This window comes from Mixophyes fleayi, chromosome 8 (genome assembly GCF_038048845.1).
Source record: "Mixophyes fleayi isolate aMixFle1 chromosome 8, aMixFle1.hap1, whole genome shotgun sequence".
NCBI classification, from domain to species: Eukaryota; Metazoa; Chordata; class Amphibia; order Anura; family Limnodynastidae; genus Mixophyes; species Mixophyes fleayi.
Window position 1 is genome coordinate 108,536,430 of NC_134409.1, and position 20,146 is coordinate 108,556,575.

General features: G+C 43.5%; 1 protein-coding gene and 1 long non-coding RNA gene across 3 annotated transcripts in view; one reads left to right on the forward strand and one right to left on the reverse strand.

Moving 5' to 3' along the window:
• Nucleotides 1-859, reverse strand: part of CFAP92 (cilia and flagella associated protein 92 (putative)) — a 70,044-nt gene extending 69,185 nt beyond the window's left edge. Inside the window, exon 1 of the mRNA XM_075183137.1 lies at nucleotides 657-859. The gene's annotated coding sequence lies outside the window, so the exon portion shown is untranslated. The remainder of the gene's footprint in view (nucleotides 1-656) is intronic.
• Nucleotides 860-19,098: 18,239 nt separating this feature from the next.
• On the forward strand, nucleotides 19,099-19,804 carry LOC142100157 (uncharacterized). Of its 2 annotated transcripts, none has more exons than XR_012678744.1 (2): nucleotides 19,099-19,258; nucleotides 19,673-19,804. It is a non-coding gene; the product is annotated as an uncharacterized LOC142100157 (long non-coding RNA). The 2 variants fall into 2 exon arrangements; XR_012678743.1 differs by having other exon boundaries at nucleotides 19,099-19,216.
• Nucleotides 19,805-20,146: the final 342 nt, after the last annotated feature.

Genomic DNA, 20,146 nt, shown 5'->3' on the forward strand with positions numbered 1-20,146 from the left:
GCACCTGGAATGGGTGGCTAAGGTACTCAGATCTCCATTACGGTACCCAGAATGGATTGCTAAGGTACTCTGGACCACATTCCCTCTGCCGGAATGGATGGCTAAGGTCCTCAGACACCCATTCCAGCACCCGGAATAGATGGTTAAGGTACTCGCAGACCCATTCCTCCATACAAGATGTTTGGTTAAGTAGTTCAGATCCCCATTCTGACCCCTGGAATGGTTATGTTTTCCTTCATAAAAATAAATATTTGCTTAAACTGAAACAATTTACTATTTGGGATAGCAGCTGTCAGTGTTAAGGACACAATTATTTTCATACCCGTCAACCTGACTCTTTATCACAGGGTGCCAAAACGTCTGTTTGTCTTTTTTACAATTTTATAATTGCAATAACATGGGCAAAATGTGCTCATTTTTAGACACCAGAAAATTAAATTTCAATGGAACTATTTCAATTGCCTGTTGCATAAATTACCCCAAACCCCCATTGTTTATATACACCCAGGGATGGATTTAATATCAGGAAACAGTCTGAACTTCTGCAAAAATCTCTGAATGCAGATTTCACCTGAAGTCTCTATATTGATACAACTGCACATGTGTGGAGTTACTTAAATAAAAGTCCACAGTAATTTGGTGGCAATCATCCTTACCTGCTCCCGATTTCTCCATGTAAGAAACTTTTTTCGTGTCTCTTCTTCCAGCACAGCTACTCCCTGTTATGGATATGCCCAGCGTGTCCAGTGTGTGCTGAGAGATCAGCAGTGGTTACTAAGCACCAGACAACTTGGGCTGTACAAGCTGAGGATACAATACACAAAGTTTGGAGGGTCTCCATGGTGACGCTTAGTCTCAGTGAGAGTGATCCTGAGGAATGAAATACTCTGTTGTCACTGACAGGTGACTGTAGGAGAGAGAGAGCATTAATAGAGTCGTGGGAGGGTCACAGGTTAAAAAAAAACCCTGTCACAGAACCTAATGTGAAAAGTGTCCCCTTTTTTTTACCATTTATTATCTGATAATTAGTTTATTAAAGTCTAGAGCTCTGCTGCAAAGTTTTAACAATTTAACAGAGAGATATAAAGACATTTTGTGAAGATTTCTTCTTTCTTTTGACACAAATAATTTACATACCTGGTTATACTATCGTGAGGACCTGAAGATTTTTTCTCATAGTATGATGAGTACAATCCACATGTGAAAATGCACATTAATGTTATGTGTTTGTGCATGTGTCATATGAGGTTGACATGCAGTTGATATGCACTAATATACATCCAGAATGTAACAAATCACCGGGGTTTCCCGTTTGTGCACTACATGTAGAAACTGCATTGAAAAGAATGAACTATTGAAATTAATTGGAGAAGCTCTGTCAAGTTGACTACTGATTTACACCTTGTTAAAGTAAATAAGCTTCATGTGTCAGCTGAAACTCCGCTTAAACCTGTAGATTATCATTTACTCTCTTGGGTTCTGTATATCTTACAGTGAACTAGAAAGCATCTAACCCGAACCAGCTGGATTACCCCTTGTTGCATCTCTACTGATTTTTGTGTGATAGGTATGATTTGTATAATTGCACTAAAACTATTGTGATTGATTGGTCTATATTATCTGCTGCTGCAGCATTTAGTGTAATGGTCTAATTAACTTGTAGCAACTGGTTGTCTCCTAAAGTATTTGTCCAGTGAAATCCTTTTCACTGAAGCACAGTACCTAAATTTAAATTGGGATATATTTATTCAGTGACCTATGTGTTATGTCAGTTTATGTTTGCATATTATTGAACCAAGATTCCTAAAATATTATTTATTTTGTGACATGTTGAATAACATTGCATGTTGATGGTATAGTGCTGTTACTTTTCTACACTACTGCTACTTATCTGCTGCTGCTTATGCCACAAGCAAAGAGAATAAACCCACAAGTTTATGCAGTTTCAGCCCTGTGTTCCTTGTTTTATTCCAACACTACTGGGGGTACCTTTGCCTCTCTGTCATACCACTGGGCCTGTAGAATCTTTCTTTACACTACTTTTGTGGTGCCAACTGTCTGCCGCTTTACAGTAGGTTATTTTTTTAATTAAATTATTCAAACTAAGCAATAAAGTACCAGACTACTAGATGTGCGGGGCAGTAACATATTTCAGTCAGACATACCACTGATAAAGTCCAAGAGACAGGGGCAAATATATGGATTTTATGCATTTTCATCCTTTAATGCACATTTCAGCAGTACTGTTTTTTGGTGGCCATTTTGAATATGCCTGAATGAAAGGACCACACATAGTAACAGAAATCCATTATCTCTTTCTGCACTTAGGGGTATATTTACTAAACAGCGGGTTTGAAAAAGTGGAGATGTTGCCTATTGCAACCAATCAGATTCTATCTGTCATTTTGTAGAGTGCACTAAATACATGACAGCTAGAATCTGATTGGTTGCTATAGGCAACATCTCCACTTTTTCAAACCCGTAGTTTAGTAAATCTAGCCCTTAGTATCCACTGTGTGTGCAAATGGTTCAGAACACAGAACAGAGTACGGCTCACAAGTGCACTCATGTGAAAAAGTGCTTAAAAGAACTCCAGTCTCCTTAATGCATTGGTGCAAACCCCTTCATTGTACCATGTGACCTGACCTCAAAACTCCCAAACTCAATCTGGATAATTAAGTGAGATTATGTAGGTTGTCAGGATTGAGCTGATTGGATGAGCAGTAGAACAGGCCGTATGCATACATCCTGTTAAGAGAATAGATTGTGCTAGTCTGTACCAGTGTAATCTGTGAACCGCAGAGGTCTCAGTGGAGTAATCCCTCTATGAAACCACCCAGTTAATATTTACAGTAGTGTTTGCTAAGGCCTTATTTCCATTTATGTTTGTACTTTATACTTTATAACCAACACCTTTTTGGAACTGTACCAAACTTTAAAAACCACACATAAAGGGAGGGAAGTGGTGCAGGAAAAATGTCTCTGTTTTAGGATACACTGCTCCCAGCATCAACATATGATGATAGTCTTTTTTTTACTGGGCATCTTAATGATGCAGAAAGTTGGGATTTAGGCGGCGAGATTTGCAGACAGCAGTTTGCATCTGAAATTAGAGAGGGGTTGACTGGGCAACTGGAAAATCAACCATTGCAAAATAATAATCTGCTGTAATAATCCGCCACTGGTACGCATGGCATTGAAAGTGTGTGTTGAAGGTTGCTGGGGATTGTGCTCAGAATTCTTAATATTTGGAGTAAGAATCAGAACTCTACTAGTGTACTGTGATATTACATCTTCCCACTGCTGGTCATTCTCTTAGTCACAGAGAACTCTGGAATAGGAATGAAAATAAATAAATGGAAGGTAGGGTGCAAGCAGGGGATGGCTCTGCTGGGGGGCAGGAGGACATCTGGCCCCTGGGCTGGACCCATAGAAGGCTACCTTGCGCTGGGTCACTCGGCTACCTGCATTTTATTTTCCTTTAAAATGTTCCTAATAGGTGTCAGGCTCCGTCCGTGTGCTTTCGCTTCCACATAGGGACGGGCGCCTGCCTCCGTGGATGCGCTCATGTCTGGTTTCTTGGCAACCAGACGCATAACCTCCGGCCACACGCTGGACGGCTATGCTAATGCGCGTACCGTTGCTAGGCAACAGGACGCTATTCCTGGTCTTGGCGGCGGTGATTCATGTCACCACCACCGGTAATTACGTTCTTTCCTTCCTCTATTTATACACGACTCTGGCACTTCCTGTGTCTTGATATCCTGTTGCTCCTGTGTATTGACGTCGGTGGTATCCTGACCTGCTCAAGGTTCTCCCTTCTGGTTTTGCTGATATATATCCCTGTGATTGACTTTGGCTATATGACTAAGTTTGTGGATCTTCCTTCGGCACCTTTTCTGCCAGCACGGTTTGACCCGGATTGCCTAAGTTTGTGGATCTCCCTTCGGTACCTTTCTGCCTGCACGGCTGTTTACTCTCTTTGAGGACCGTGACTTGCGTGTTTCCCGAGGGTCCCTGGCGAAGACCAGAGGCACGTTAAACTCCGCACCTCTCTGTAGAGTTGCGCCAAAACCAGCAAGAAATCCTCCAGCTTCTATAATAAACATAGGCAGCTGATCCAAATCTCACCCCCCCACGCTAAAATTTAACAGTCAGCCTCTGAACGCAAGGTAAGGAAAGTCCTGTAGGTTGTCCAATACAGCCCTTAGTGATGAGCTCTATTAAATGTAACAGAGATAAATAAATAACCACAGCCCTGTCCCTTCTATTCTGTCCCCTTATATACAATTAGCTGCTGTTAGGAAATAAGTAGTTTTCCCCACCACCTCTAGTATACATCTGTCTAATAACTATTAAATGTAACAGTATAACAAATAATATTCAGCTTATTCGATGTAAAACAGAAGCAGAGCAGTTCAGAGCAATATCTTTGTTCAGGCCAATTTGCCATTTAGATTATGAATGCATTATTCAGGATACATAAGTTTGCAATTCTTAGATATATGCATGTATAAAATAGACACTTTTAAAGTTTTCATTTCAATTAGAAGTCCCCAAGCCAAAAGATAATATGTATCAAGTTTCAAAGCAATGTTGTAATAATCCCAATAAATAGTCAAATGCTGTTAGGAACCCCTCCAGCCGGCACAACACAACCCGGAATCTACTCTGCCAGTCAGGTGTTCACTGGAGCCCCTGATGGTGGGGACAGACTGGGCCGCAGACTGACAGAGGGTCGTGAAGTGCGTACCAGCTGGGGAGAACCCAGGCAAGAGGAGTCAGGTCCACGCAGAGGTCAAGGGCCGGCAGCAGACAAGAGTATTGATGAACAAGCTGAGGTCAGGGGTCACAGGCAAATAGCAGAACGGTTAAACAGGCCAGAGATCAGGGTCACAGGAAACACGAGCAAGGTCCAAATCAAAGCCAAGGGTCATACACGGGGAGTCAAATAGCGATAACAGGATACAGGACAGGAACTAGCAGGTTAGCAGACTGGAACACAGGAGCTATAACCGGCAATGAGGCAGCAGACCTCATTGCCTTAAATACCCAGCTGAACCAATCACAGGTTGAACACACTCCTGCAGGTTAATAAAGCAGTCACTAACAGAGCCAATCAGGGCTTGCCCCTGGCCTGCACAGTTGCAGGCTAATGCCTGTAATTGCCTCCTATAATCTGCCCATATTAATTAGCCCACAGGCTGTAGAACGCTGCGCCCGGCCTCCTCCTATTGCCGGGCCGCAGCTCTGAAGCGTCTACTGGTTGCCCCGGCAACGGCCGGGTTATGGCCGGAAATGACGTCCCGGTCGTCATGGCGACGGCCGGGACGCGGGTGAGTAAGTCGCGGCGGCTGGGCACCGCCGTGGCTCGTAACAGTACCCCCCCCCCTTGAGGAGGGGTCGAGGGACCCCGACATCCTGGTTTTCTAGGGAATTTTTTGAAGAACTCCTTCAGTTTCTTTGGGGCATGGAGTTGTCTCCGCGGAACCCAAGATCTCTCTTCCAATCCGCGATTCCTCCATTGTCTGAGCAAATGCACCTGTCCTTGAACTTTTTTAGAATCAAGGACCTTTTGAATCACAAATTTTTGTGGTTCACTGGAACCTCTCCCAGGCACACTTGAAGACTGGGTTTGACCAGGAAATAGTACCGGTTTCCACAGAGAACAATGAAATGTGTTGGGAATTCTCAATGAGGCCGGAATTTTTAACCTAAATGCGACGGGGTTCACCTGTTTGATGATAGGAAACGGCCCGATGAACTTAGGGCCCAACTTCTTGCAAGGCTGTCTGAGCCTGATATTTTTTGTAGACAGCCACACCTTCTGGCCAACCTTAAGGGAGCAGGTGGTACGATGTCGGTCCGAATTTTTTTTTGCCACAAGTGAGGCTTGTCTCAATGATGAGTGAACTTTCTTCCAGATAACTCTGAGATCTCTTGCAGTGGAGCGGATCTCCTGGATACCAACGGACTGGAGTGAATACAGGGAGTTAGATCTGGGGTGAAAACCATAATTGCAGAAGAACGGAGAGATTTTTGTAGCTGAGTGACAGGAATTATTACAGGCGAATTCCGCCCAGGGTAACAGGGAAGACCAATTATCGTGGAACTCCGATGTGTAACATCACAAAAATTTTTCTAGGGACTGGTTAACCCTTTCAGTTTGCCCATTTGACTGAGGGTGGTAGGCGGATGATAAACTGACCTTGATTCCGAGAAGGGTACAGAAGGACCTCCAGAATTGTGCTATAAACTGAGAACCCCGATCAGAGACGATGTCAGTAGGGAGTCCATGGAGCCTGAAAATATGTTGAATGAATAAGAGAGCCAAATCCCGAGCAGAAGGTAGTTTGGTTAACGGAATGAAGTGTGACATTTTGCTGAACCGGTCTACCACGACCCAAATCGTGTTGTGTCCTGCAGAAGGTGGTAGATCCACTACAAAGTCCATAGACAGATGAGTCCATGGTTTCGCAGGAGGGGCCAAAGGAACTAATTGGCCTACTGGACGGATCCTAGGCACTTTGTTTCTAGCACAAATCTCACATGAGAGGACATGCCTCTTGACGTCGGCAGACATGGATGGCCACCAGACCGTGCGGGAAAGGATTTCTAGCGTCTTGTAAATTCCAGGGTGCCCAGCAGCCCTACTGCAATGTGCTTCCACAAGAACCGCCTTTCTTACGTGGACTGGAACAAAAAGTCGTTGCTCCGGAGTAGCATCTGGGGCTAATTTCTGGAATCTCTGCAGTGTGACATTCAGATCTTGGGTTAACCCAGCATGGATTATGGAAGGAGGAATAATAGACTCTGGGTTAGTAACTGGAACATGGTGTGCCATGAAACTCCTGGACAGGGCATCTGCCCGGACATTCTTGGAACCTGGTCTGTAGGTGATCAGGAAATTGAACCGGGTAAAAAATAATGCCCAGCGGGCCTGTCTAGGGTTTAAGCGCTTGGCTGACTGTATATATTGCAAGTTCTTGTGGTCGGTAATGACAGAGATCTGATGCGAAGCACCCTCCAACCAATGCCGCCACTCCTCGAAGGCCCACTTGATTGCCAATAGTTCTCTATTACCGACGTCGTAGTTGGCTTCTGCTGAAGAGAACTGACGGGAGAAATAGGCACATGGGTGTAGACGATTAGTATGAGGATCCTTCTGTGATAGAATGGCGCCGGCCCCGACGTCCGAGGCATCGACCTCTAGAACAAATGCTTTAGCTGGATCTGGATGTTTAAGGATCTCAGCTGAGATAAAGGCCATTTTCAGACTTTTGAATGAGGCTACTGCTTGAGACGACCAATTAGTTGGGTCCATTCCTTTACGGGTCAAAGCCACAATGGGAGCCACAATGTCAGCGAAGTTGTGAATGAACCTTCGATAATAATTGGAGAAGCCCAGAAACCTCTGTACTGCCTTTAGATTGTTGGGTTGTACCCAATCCACAATAGCCTGGACCTTTGTTGAATCCATATAAAATCCCTCAGAAGAGATTACGTAACCTAAAAAGGATACCTTCTGCACCTCAAACTCACACTTTTCCAGCTTGGCGTAGAGATGGTTTTCCCGCAATTTTTGTAAGACTTGTTTGACGTGAGTCTGATGTGCGAGTAAAGATTTGGAATAGATGAGGATATCATCTAAATAGACGACCACAAAACCACCCAGGAAATCTCGGAGGACCTCGTTGATCAAGTCCTGGAACACTGCAGGCGCATTGCTGAGGCCAAACGGCATGACCAGATACTCGTAGTGGCCAGAGTGCGTATTGAACGCCGTCTTCCACTCATCTCCTTCTTTGATACGGATGAGATTATATGCTCCGCGAAGGTCGATTTTAGTGAAGACAGTAGCCCCTCTTAGCTGATCAAACAATACCGAGATGAGCGGAAGGGGATAGGTGTTCTTGACTGTGATATGATTCAATCCCCGGTAGTCAATACAAGGTCTTAACCCTCCATCTTTTTTTGATACAAAGAAGCATCCTGCTCCTACGGGAGACTTAGATGGCCTGATGAAGCCTCTCTCCAGGTTTTCGTCGATATACTCCTGCATGGATTTTGTTTCTGGAGCAGAAAGGGAATACAAACGCCCCTTAGGTAACTTGGAACCAGGAATAAGTTCGATGGCACAGTCAAAGTCACGATGTGGCGGTAAGGTATCAGCAGCCTTCTTGGAGAACACGTCCCAGAAGTCATGATACTGTGAGGGATGCCGCTCCGGAATAGGCTGAATCATACTCAGAGACAGTGACAAACAAGACTGTGTACAATAAGTACTCCACTTGACAATCTCTCCTTTTACCCAGTCTATGACAGGGTTATGACAGGAAAGCCATGGGTGGCCCAAGATCATAGGAACCGACGAACAATCGATCAGGAAGAAGGTGATTGACTCAGAATGGAGAGCTCCGATCTTCAACTGTAGTGGCGGGGTCTCCCAGGAAATCTTGCCACCAGGCAACGGACCTCCGTCTAAGCCACAGACAGTAATGGCAGAGTTGAGTTTTACCATCGGAATTCCGGCAGAGCGGGCAAACCCAATATCAAGGAAGTTGCCTGCAGCTCCGCTATCAATGAAGGCCGACAGGTCCACAGAGCGAGCCCGGAAGGTGAGCTGTGCAGGGATTAATACAGCATTTTTCAGGGAGATAATTTGCAGACCTAGGTGAACTTTCCCCTCATTCCCTAGGCATGGTCTTTTCCCGACTTATTTGGGCAAGAACGGGAGAAGTGGCCTTTTATGCCACAGTATAGGCATAGACCTTGCGAACGTCTCCTGTCTCTCTCTTCAGAAGAGAGACGATATGCTCCTAATTGCATAGGCTCCTCACCATCCTGGGAAACAGGGACGAAGGCGGATGGAGGTGATGATGTTTCCTTTTCAGTTTTCCGCTCCTTATATCTCCTGTCAATTTTAATGGAGAGGTGCATCAGATCCTCCAGAGAACTAGGAGACGGGTATTGCACCAAAGAATCTTTAATCTGTTCAGATAGGCCGAGATGGAACTGACTTCGTAAGGCAGGGTCGTTCCATCCACTATCAGGTGACCATCTACGGAATTCAGCACAGTATTCTTCTGCCGACCGTCGGCCTTGTTTCAAGGACCGTAGACGAGCTTCCGCGGAGGCCACTCGATCCGGGTCATCATACAGTAGACCCAGTGCCTCGAAGAAGGAGTCTACGGACTGCATGGCCGGACTGGTCTGCGGCAAAGAAAACGCCCAGGACTGGGGGTCACCCTGTAGAAGGGAAATAATAATCCCAACTCTTTGCTGCTCTGAACCGGAGGAGCGGGGTCTCATCCGAAAATAGAGTTTGCAGCTCTCCCTGAAGTTCCGAAACAGGGTTCTATTTCCGGAGAACCGATCTGGTAAGTTCATTTTGGGTTCACAGATGGGACCTGGAGTCGGTTGTGAAGCTTTTGTGGCTTCTTCTTGAACAGACATACGCTCAGCCAATCCCTGCATCATCTGATACAAGGACTCAACGTGGCCTGCTAGGGTTTGTGCCGGAGACGGTGTGGATCCACTTGTATCCATTCTAACCTTGTCTCCGTGAGTGGGCCGGTTATAATGTTAGGAACTCCTCCAGCCGGCACAACACAACCCGGAATCTACTCTGCCAGTCAGGTGTTCACTGGAGCCCCTGATGGTGGGGACAGACTGGGCCGCAGACTGACAGAGGGTCGTGAAGTGCGTACCAGCTGGGGAGAACCCAGGCAAGAGGAGTCAGGTCCACGCAGAGGTCAAGGGCCGGCAGCAGACAAGAGTATTGATGAACAAGCTGAGGTCAGGGGTCACAGGCAAATAGCAGAACGGGTAAACAGGCCAGAGATCAGGGTCACAGGAAACACGAGCAAGGTCCAAATCAAAGCCAAGGGTCATACACGGGGAGTCAAATAGCGATAACAGGATACAGGACAGGAACTAGCAGGTTAGCAGACTGGAACACAGGAGCTATAACCGGCAATGAGGCAGCAGACCTCATTGCCTTAAATACCCAGCTGAACCAATCACAGGTTGAACACACTCCTGCAGGTTAATAAAGCAGTCACTAACAGAGCCAATCAGGGCTTGCCCCTGGCCTGCACAGTTGCAGGCTAATGCCTGTAATTGCCTCCTATAATCTGCCCATATTAATTAGCCCACAGGCTGTAGAACGCTGCGCCCGGCCTCCTCCTATTGCCGGGCCGCAGCTCTGAAGCGTCTACTGGTTGCCCCGGCAACGGCCGGGTTATGGCCGGAAATGACGTCCCGGTCGTCATGGCGACGGCCGGGACGCGGGTGAGTGAGTCGCGGCGGCTGGGCACCGCCGTGGCTCGTAACAAATGCACTTACTGTTGTCTAACAGTGTGTTAGGTCAATGTGAACAGTCCTTCTACTCCATAATCTATAGTTCTATATAGTGTCTTTTACTTTTCCCATAATTTTCCTCCAGTCACACATCCTATATAAAGATCATTTCTGTTTCGTGCAAGAAATATAGAAGATACATACATGACCAAAAGTATCAGACAATATATTATAAAAACAAAGTCAATCAGTCTATTCACACATAGGCTGAAAAGAACACGCTGTAAGAACGCTTGCCTGTCCTCGTTCCAGCGATGTCAGCCGCACTTCCGAGTTCGCGGTGAGGAGGTCACGTGACTCCCCGTCGGATCTCATCATGTGACCCTGTGGCGGGAAATTTGAAATAAAAGGGAGGATCTGACATCATACCTGTGTCAGATCAACAGGTTAGTCCTCCTGACTCTGCCATTGTGTCTCCTACGCTCTGTTGCTATTATTCTGGTGTTCCTGTCTTGGCTCCCTGGTTAGCTGCCTCTGTGAATCCTGTGTACTGCTGCCATCTGACCTGTGTACCGAACCGGCTTGTATACCAGACCACTCTCCTGTCAAATCCCGTGTACCGCTGACATCTGACCTATGTACCGAACCGGCTTGTATACCAGACTACTCTCCTGTCAAATCCTGTGTACTGCTGGCATCTGACCTGTGTACCGAACCGGCTTGTATACCAGACCACTCTCCTGTCAAATCTCGTGTACTGCTGCCATCTGACCTGTGTACCGAACCGGCTTGTATACCAGACCACTCTCCTGTCAAATCCTGTGTACCGCTGACATCTGACCTGTGTACCGAACCGGCTTGTATACCAGACTACTCTCTTGTCAAATCCTGTGTACCGCTGGCATCTGACCTGTGTACTGAACCGGCTTGTATACCAGACTACTCTCCTGTCTTATCCTGTGTACCGTTGCCATCTGACCTGTGTACCGAACGGCTTGTATACCAGACCACTCTCTTGTCAAATCCTGTGTATCGCTGCCATCTGACCTGTGTACTGAACCGGCTTGTATACCAGACCACTCTCTTGTCAAATCCTGTGTACCGCTGCCATCTGACCTGTGTACTGAACCGGCTTGTATACCAGACCACTCTCTTGTCAAATCCTGTGTACCGCTGCCATCTGACCTGTGTACCGAACCGGCTTGTATACCAGACCACTCTCCTGTCAAATCTCGTGTACTGCTGCCATCTGACCTGTGTACCGAACCGGCTTGTATACCAGACCACTCTCCTGTCAATTCCTGTGTACCGCTGACATCTGACCTGTGTAGCGAACCGGCTTGTATACCAGACTACTCTCTTGTCAAATCCTGTGTACCGCTGGCATCTGACCTGTGTACTGAACCGGCTTGTATACCAGACTACTCTCCTGTCTTATCCTGTGTACCGTTGCCATCTGACCTGTGTACCGAACCGGCTTGTATACCAGACCACTCTCTTGTCAAATCCTGTGTACCGCTGCCATCTGACCTGTGTACTGAACGGCTTGTATACCAGACCACTCTCTTGTCAAATCCTGTGTACCGCTGCCATCTGACCTGTGTACCGACTGGCTTGTATCCAGACACTTTACCTGCTCTGCTCAGACTGACGTCTACTGCCTTTCTTTGAATACCCCAGCACCCTCAAGGCACCTTAATACTACTTCTATTGTATTGTCAGTTTCTCCCATTCCGCTCACGTCTAGGGACCAAACCAAGGGCCACGACCTGCAGTTCCCTTGCAACCAAGTCCATCCCACCTTGCGGTGGTTCTTGGTGAAAACCAGGGGGCTGTTAGACTACTCACCTTGCTATGTCTGCACAAATCTAGACTGAGTGTATCCTGAGTGTGACACACGCATATCAAGCGAGGCTGCCTGGGTTACCCTTCCTGTATTCTGCAGTCATAGACTTGATGTTGCCGGAGTCCTAATCCTCCTCCTTGTGTTGCCTCCATTCCTGTTCTCCAGTAGTATTGATGCACCAAGGTGCCAAAGTTGTTTGGACAGTCCATTTTGATTTGTGAGTGAGTGTATGTCCTTAAGCTTTTCATTGTCACGACCCCATTTAATTTGCAGTGACACATGCACATTGTCCTGATTCCCCAACTTACAAACTTTGGAGGTATGGAAAGGGTAAATATTTAGAATGCACAACATAGCCAAACAAAGTATATACTGTGCACATCAGACCAAACTGTCCAGTATAGTCTAATATTCAACACATACAGTCCCAAAACCCTCCAGCTACATCAGTGTGACAGTTCCATATCACCATAAAGTTAAATAATCCCACCATGTATACTTATAATGTCTCTATACAGCCTATAATTCCACCATATAGTGAAATAATCAGGGCTATATTTAGCGCTCCGCACCTGACTCTGTGTGGCCCGAGCACTATGGACTGCAAGAGTAGAGGCAGGTCTTGAGCCCATTAATTAGTTGGCGTTATCATATTAATCCTTGAAAAGAAAAAACAAGTTAAATAAACTACTTATTTGCAGTTGAAATTAATTATTAGACACTTCAATAATTATACAAGCTAAACTTTTGTACACTAACATATATTCAAACATGGGCCTAATTGCTGACCATTTCAAGCAACTAATTGTACAAAACTTGTTTCTTTTGTATAAGAAGGAACCAGATGGATCAAATAATTAGCACATATCGCCCCAGTAGAAGGGACTTGATACTCTCACCTGCCAAATGCGGGGGTCCCCATCGGCGTTGGGCGCCATGCCCGTCCGATGGCGGCTGCCATCTTGGTTCCGGGTCTGCGCATACGCAGACCCATCCTGTCATTTAGAACTTCTCCCTTCTGCTCTCATTCGTCCAGCCTGTCTTTACCTCACTATTTAAGGCACCTGGGCTAACACTAAGTTGCCTGTTCTTTGTTTGTCAGCCCTGACTGTGTGAAGAGGTGGCTCCCTGGTTCCAGCCTACCTGTTCCTGTATTTCTGCATGTCTGACTCAGCTCTGTTCATTCCTGGATATCAGCTCACAGAGTTTACCATCCTTTCCAGCATCTCGGCTCTACTGTTCAGTGGGATTATTCTCCGGATCTCAGCTCACAAAGCTCTTCTACTTTGTTCCTGTATTCCTGCATGACAAACTCAGGAACCATATTCCCTGCCGTGAATTGTGACAATAATTTACTATAAACGCACCATTTCATCTTTTCATTTGAATAAAAATCATATAGTATGACAACCACACGTTTTAAGCAAATAACAAACTTAGGGACAGATTCAATTCGCCGCGAGGTGCCGCTGAACATTGCCTCAATGTTTAGATCACCTATGTATAGCTATTATGTTAAGAAATTTCCGCCTATTCTTCTGTCTATCTCTTTGGGAAGCTGGGAAAAATTAGCAGAAATTTCTGTAAAAACGCTGACGCTGTGTGTCTCCACAGACTGTCCCGGAGACACAGTGCGTCACCTTGCGCTGAATTGAATATGCCTCTTATAATACCCCAAATAAAATTTCCTTTAAAACATTGTTAATATTGCTGTCTAGTCTGCATACTTTCTCAACTTCCTGAGTATATATGCAGGCCAATGTCCACAAAGGTTAAATTATCAAAGCATGAAAATATATTTATAATATTATTAAAATGGTAAGCACAATTATTTATCAGTAATTGTGGCCATCCTGAAGAGCAGTTCCAAATAATTTTGCTGCGTATAGAAATGGAGAGTTAATCGCCATGGTGTCATACCCTATTTTTATAGATGTTTATTTGCAAATTATAGTGGCTTGATATTTTATTAGTATATTTTTTTTTTCATTATTTTGCTTATGTATATGTTAAACATTTATTTTTCTAGAGAAAAAGTGTCTTGATTAATGTTATTCAAACATTTGTGGTCTGTTTGCTATTAGTTGTCAAAACTCTAAATTATTATATAGATTGTTACTTTGGTAAAGTATTACATTTTACAGTTGTAGTGCAATATTCTATGAATGAATGATGCGGCCATATTGAGTAGTATGCGATGTGACAGACCGCACAGGCTGCATGCATTGCATTACCACTGGACCACCAGGTGGCCAAGCCCGCCCCTGGTTCCTCTGTATTATCATTATACCATAGGTTCGCATTACTTTCCATGGTCTTTACTTTATTATTTTCATGTGAAATTATATAAGCATTTTATTGTATTGTATATTTGTATACCATCGTTACTACTACTCCAGTATTAGAGGGTGACCAGGTACTGATCATAATAATAAAGATTTCTAAAGATCCTTCATTAAATTAACACTTCAAGACAGCATTCGTTAAACAATTCATAGTACTTCTCTTCGTTTCATTAAAAATTGCTATTATCTGCCTAGTGGTATGGTGCAACTTCTCCCCCACATTCAACACCAGCGTCTCATCTTTAGCATAGTAGGGTCCTCTTCCTAGGTAGGCAGCTGTGGCCAGGACGATCATCCCAATTGTGGGACTGTAATGAGAAAAATGGCAAGCGTTTCCATTTGTGTCTTGCCTATGGTGCCTTATATATAGTATGCTTTGGAATTTTTCTTGTTTTTTTGGTGTATTTTCATGCCTACTTTTGGCACTATTTTTCCAAAATGGGCATAACAGTGGTGTAGTCTTCATCAGTTCTTTTATAATATGAATTTTTGCTTGGTGGCCATTTAATTTATGGGATATTTTGCAATCCATATTGGTGCATCAACATCATCATTGACAAGGACAGCCCTCAGGACACCACACTGCCAATCAGTGTAGCAATTGTTGAAAAGCTTAATTCGGTCACAATCATGCCAGCAGCTAGGCTCAATAAAAGGAGCTCCTGCTTATGATTGGGTGCATGGATAGACACCTTGGCATTGAGGTACCTGTCACAAGGGATATGATTAAAAACAGCACCTATAAAGCTGCCAAATGGTGAATTTGTCACCTGTTGGCTACCAGACACTCCGTCAAGCAGATCCAACATCAGTGGAGCGATCTTAGTCGGAGACAGCCCGAGCTCCTCACTAAGTGACTAAGCTGAAGAGGAAGATTAGGAGGCGTAAGTAAGCAGTTCATTTTCATGAGAACAATTGTTTGTTCTAGAGTACGTCAAATAGGTCAGAATCCTAGAGGACTCTGGAATGTTGTAGTTAAAATAATGTGTGAGTGTTATTCCTCAACCCCATCCCTAAAAGAGAAATAAATGCTATGTTATTGGTATTGTTAAGATCAAGATTAAAATTGTAAGCACAATAATTACTATGAAAACAATTACGCTATTAGAATTATTTATAGTGATTAATTTATTATGGCCATCCCCTTATAAAGTTTGCTTAAGGTTTAATGTAAGCTGTGTAAGCAAAATATACTGAATGTGCACAATGTGAAGTGTGTAGTAAAGCAGTACATTATTTATTAATTTACTTTCTTTAATAGACCTCAGAGATGTAAGTCTGCATTAAAGCTACTTGTTATCTAATAAAAGCCAAGCAAAAAACACACTATTTTGCTTGCCTGTTTCGCAGAGCAGGGCACAAAGTGCACTGTACAGCTGGCCCAGGTCCTGGCGGAGGAAGGCTGACATTAGAAGGACCAACATGAGGAGCTGCCGAAGGAGGTTAGGAGCTTAGAGGTGAGGAGCCAGAGGAGGAGAAGGAGGCAAAGGCCATTGTGGTGGCTGGCCAATCAAAGGCCATTGTGGTGGCTGGCCAATCAAAGGTAATTGTGGTGGCTGGCCAAATCAAGGGAGATCGTGGATAAAGGCAAACAAATGTAGCATCTTATCCTATTTGAAAACTATGTTTATGTAGACATTACATTGCCATAGATGACTCAATGTTGGCCAAGCCAAATGATTGTGTAGGAGTAACTTCAGAGAGTATGTAGGTGTTTGCATTAATTGATCTTTATTATCTATTCTCCTTTTTGGCCAAATTTTTTTTATGTTAAAAATAAATATCTATTGCTTCCAGAAATAAGTCTGGAATAAATGCAAGTACATAGACAATTAATGCATAAATAATAATGTAGAAATAATAATGTTCCAAATTAACCCCTAGAGTTTCTAATAGAGATGTGCTGTGTTAATGTCACATATATGTATTAATGTAGAGTTTGAATAATGAGTGTACTCAATACTATACACACATGTAAGTTGGGTCGATTTAGGTAAAAATAAATTTGATGTACGTCTGCCATAAACATGGCGCATATGCTACTAAGGTGTAGCTGGCAAATCTCAGTATATGGATGTAAATATGTTTTTTTTGCACTAGGTGTAAACTTGGCCCAAATGCTGCCCATGCCGAGCCAGACAACTTGCAATGCCCACTGCTCAACATATGGACAAGAAAATACGATTTTTGATTGCACTGTATTTTAGCATATATTATGAAAATTTGTATACAACTCAGCATCAGGCCCAGAGTAGAGTCACACACAATGACTAGGGAAGAACAAACTATTATCCTATTAAGCAGCTCCATAATGCCAACATACAATATAGTCTCATAATGCCACATATGCATCATTATGCCACCATGTTTTTGAATCATTCCTCTATACACTTGCAGGACTGAGGGAGGTTATGTTGTCTGCGTACAGACTTAGCCTGAATTTTTCTGGCCGAAAGAAGATAGAAGTTGATTTAGTCAGCTCAGTGACATCAATATCATAGGTAAATTTATGTGGCGTAAGGGTTCACCTTTGTTCCTATGAGTCTCCTGAAAATTTTCCCAAAAATTCCAGAAAACAACTACAAGCCATTTTAAATCAAGATCTTTCAGCAAAACTCATTCCTAATCAGGCTCAGGCTCTGCCAAATGCTACTTCCCCCGCCAATGTCGGGTTAAGTATTTAAACACTTAACCTGCGGGGTCCCGACATTGCCAAAACAAGCTTTTGGTTGACCAACTCACGCCAAAGTCTTCCCCATCTGGTCAGTCCTAACAGCTTAACATATATTGGAACTAACATGGAACTAACATTCCCTGTTTTTAATATAGAACAGTATTTAGCACAGCATTAATTATGTGTTTGGAGAGTGCACAGTATCCCTGTTTTTCTGTCTATACAATGTGGGCAACCCCCTCTTGCACCCCAGTCTGTACATGGTGAGTGCAGAGGATCTATGTCTGTTTTTGAGTTTACAGAAAATGTCCAGTTAACATGGCGCCTCCACCTTTATGTTGTATCATTCATATGATTGTCACTAAATCATATAAAATAACATAATTGTTTTTCCTCAGAATAGCTCAGTATGGACAAAGGATTGGAAGTTAATTGTTGGCTGACTCTGTAAATTATGTCATTATAATTGGTTCTCTTGCCTTGGAATGAAATGTGTCACTGGAGAATCATAGTAAGAAATGCCCCTATAATTGTGTAATAAAGGCATTTTCATTTCAGAACAATTCAATTAAGCACAGTGTAAAATAAACCTCAGAAAGGTAAACAGCCATAGATATATTGAGTAATATAACCTCTTTATCCCATTACACACCATTATAGCAGACTCATCAAGCTCTTTGTGGAAACTGAATGGTGCTGGATTTTTAGCACCTCAGCGGTATAAATGGCTGTGTCCATATAGCATTTGGTAACTGATAAACTGCTATAGACATTATACAATTTAAATGTTGAAGGAAATGACTACGCTTTATAAGGTATAACTGTTCTCTTTTCATCTTTAATTGCATGTACTTCTTATGTTAGACATTCATTTGTCACCTCTGGCATCTTAGTTAATTATTTAATTTGATATTTCTTGGATGCTGTCATTATATAAATTTGCAGCTCAGCTCATTCCTCTCTATGTTGTATATCGCAGAGCTCATTTCTCTATCTGATTGCATACCTTGGGGTTCACTCCTATCCAGGGCCAGATTTCCCACTAGGCAACCTAGGCAATTGCCTAGGGCCCAGCGGTCCCCAGAGGGCCCTCCCAGGGCTGGCGGTGAAACTACCCTTTAAAAATGGACCGCTACTTATGGGCCAGTGCTATGTGCTTGCCCCCCCCCAGGCTAAAGTCTGCCAGCCAACCCCTGAATAGTGGTATATGTTATGCTAAAAAACTATAGTGCTATGGATTTTTTCAGGGAAGGGGCCCCAAACCAGTATCTTGCCTTGGGCCCCATGAGGTCTAAATCCGGCTCTGCTTCTATCCATGCTGTAATGTCTAGGAGCTCACGTTTCTAAAACTGTATCATCTCAGAGCTTATCTCTCTCCATATTGTATGTCTCAGAGCTTATCTCTCTGATTATATATCTCTGGGGTTAGTTGTCCATTTTCATCCTGTATAGTCGCAGAGCTCATGTTTTTATTTTTAATGTTTATTTACCAGCATACTCTGCAGTGCTTTACAACTGGAACCATATCTCTATTATCTGCTTATTGTATGGTTACAGGGTCATTTTTCTGTTTGCATATCTTTTAGCTCTATGTTTTATCTGATTATAGATCATGGAGTTAATTTCTCTTCGCTGATTATATATCACTTATCTGGTTATATATCTCAGATCACATTTTACTATCTGATGTAGAATCTCAACCACCAGAAAACCACATAGTTGCCTACTCTCCTGGAATGTCCGGGAGACTCACGAATACCTGGGGATCCTCCCGGACTCCTGGGAGAGCAGGTAAACCTCCTGGTTACTGGCAATGTCTTTAGTTGAGTGGTTGGGGGCGGGGTTTATGATGTAATGTCTGCGTCATCGTGGCTCCACCCCCCTGCTGTTATAGGCTTAGAAAGATTATGACAGGTTAGGGGTCGGGGCCACTATGACGCAATTCACCGAGATTCCGATATGTGGCGTGATTGGGGAAGGACAAGGAACCGTTAAGGTCAAAATCCGCATGCAAAACTTGCTAAATTATGCAGCCAAATGTGGAACCAGGTGAAGATCTTGTGGAGCAGTTTTTGAAATATCGTCTGTACGGTAAAACCTAATTTCATGAATTTTTACACTCACTAAATTTGTGCTGAACACCAAAAAATTAAACCAAGAGCTATTTTATGCCTTTAAAAGTGACAAATGGGTATTGTTAGCTGGTCTATCTAAATTCATTAGTCTTGGTCAGTAGAGCAAATTCAATAAATGAAATGCTTTGATCTGCTTATCTATTTTTCTTAAATTTGTGTAAACAGATATAAGAGTACAATTCAGTTAATAACTGCAGCTTACTGGAGAGTTTCTATTATTTTATTTTATGATATTTGTTGTGTAGGATACAGAAGCAATCAATTAGATATGCACAAAGGCACATGCACAGTTTAAATTTGTTTTACACAAAATGATAAAATGTAATGCTTTTTCCTATGAGACATTGCAAATAAATATTTTCTATTAAAGGGATGACATAAGTGATAGCAGAGGGATGAAGGAGAGAGAGAAGAAAATGGAAAAAAACGAGGCGGTGGAAGGATGTGCGTCTGGTTCTACAGTTTAGTTAAGAGTTGAATAAAGTGACAGTCAAATGTAAAATCGAGTATTTCTGTCTTTCCTGATACAGTTAAGGAGTCCATACCTTTTGTAAATGTCACTGTGCTTAGTTTGAGGTGCACAGGTTATGCCACGCACCTCCTTCTCAAGCCCTGGCTAGCTCATGGGCATGGGTGTAAATGACCAGGGGGTTCCTGCACATGCAGGTATTTCTTTGCAACAAGGTCTCTTTGTAAGTACTGGGACACAAGTGATGTCACTTTGTGGTGCTGTGTAATAAAAGTCAGAATAATTTGGACGACAGACCATCTCTAAATTTCAACAGAAACTATTTCTTTACACTCCTCTTCCCTTCAGCACATTCTTAAATTGTTGCAGCAATAA